Source organism: Pongo pygmaeus, chromosome 3 (genome assembly GCF_028885625.2).
Source record: "Pongo pygmaeus isolate AG05252 chromosome 3, NHGRI_mPonPyg2-v2.0_pri, whole genome shotgun sequence".
In the NCBI taxonomy this organism is placed as follows: domain Eukaryota; kingdom Metazoa; phylum Chordata; class Mammalia; order Primates; family Hominidae; genus Pongo; species Pongo pygmaeus.
Genome location: NC_072376.2, coordinates 55015146 through 55016355, shown reverse-complemented (window position 1 = coordinate 55016355; position 1210 = coordinate 55015146). Strand labels below are relative to the sequence as shown.

The window sequence follows — 1210 nt, the reverse complement described above, 5'->3', positions numbered from 1 at the left end:
AAAAAGTTTAGGCCAGGCACGGTGGCTCACGCCTGTAATCCCAGCACTTTGGGAGGTCAAGGTGGGCAGATCACTTGAGGTCAGAAGTTCCAAACCAGCCTTGCCAACATGGTGAAACCCCATCTCTACTAAAAATACAAAACAATTAGCTGGTGTGGTGGTGCACTCCTGTAATTCCAGCTACTTGGGAAGTTGAGGCAGGAGAACTGCTTTAATCTGGGAGGTGGAGGTTGTGCTGAGCCGAGATTTTGCCACTGCATTCCAGCCTGGGCGACAGAGCAAGACTCCATCTCAAAATAAATAAAGAAAGAAAAAGTTTTAAAAAATACAAACATAGGAAGTGATAAACAGCCCTTCCTAACTGGGTTCTGTTGCATGTGGATGTGAGGTGTCGAACTGTAGCAGTTGATGTCCAAGAGGGTGGTCAGCAGGAGGGTGATGGACAAGCCTCCACATGATAAGGGGGCCTGATATAGTTTGGATATTTGTCCCCACTCAAATCTCATGTTAAAATGTAATCCCTGATATTGTAGGTAGGGCCTGGTGGGTGGTGACTGGAATATGGAGGCAGAATCCTCATGAATGGTTTAGCACCATCCCTTTGGTGCTGTCCTCCAGATAGTGAGTGAGTTATTGGAAGAGTGTTCTGAGATCTGATCGTTTAGAAGTGTGTGGTGCTTCCCCTCCCCCCTCCAGTTCTCACCATGTGATGTGCTTGCTCCCCTTTGCCTTTTGCCATAATCAGAAGCTTCCTGAGACCTCCCAGAAGCAAATGCAGCTATGCTTCCGTAGAGCCTGTAGAACCATGAGCCAGTTAACCCTCTTTTCTTTATAATTTACCCAGTCTCAGGTATTTCTTTATAACAATGCATAAATGGGCTAATACAGGGCCTTCAGGATCAAAACCAACTTTCCCACAGAGTACTCATTCAAACCACCAAAGATCACATTTAAAACAAAGGTGTATCACCTGAACATTGATGAAAAGGGGACAGTCTGTTTGCCAGTAATTAGTGCTGAAAACTAGAAGCTGGCAACCAAAACCAACAAAGTAATCCAGTCAGTCTTTCATAGCACTGATGAACTATCCCCAGCCCAAGCATCCCTTTGGCCTGACCTACCTGAAGAATACTCTAAGGATCATAAAAAATTCTGTAAGAATGCTGGAGAGTTTACAAAGCAATATAGTCAAAAGCGACTTGCAGACTAA

General features: G+C 44.8%; 1 pseudogene; it reads left to right on the top strand.

The window, feature by feature from the left end:
- Nucleotides 1–408: 408 nt before the first annotated feature.
- On the top strand, nucleotides 409–1210 carry LOC129034538 (ubiquitin-conjugating enzyme E2 L3-like; annotated as a pseudogene).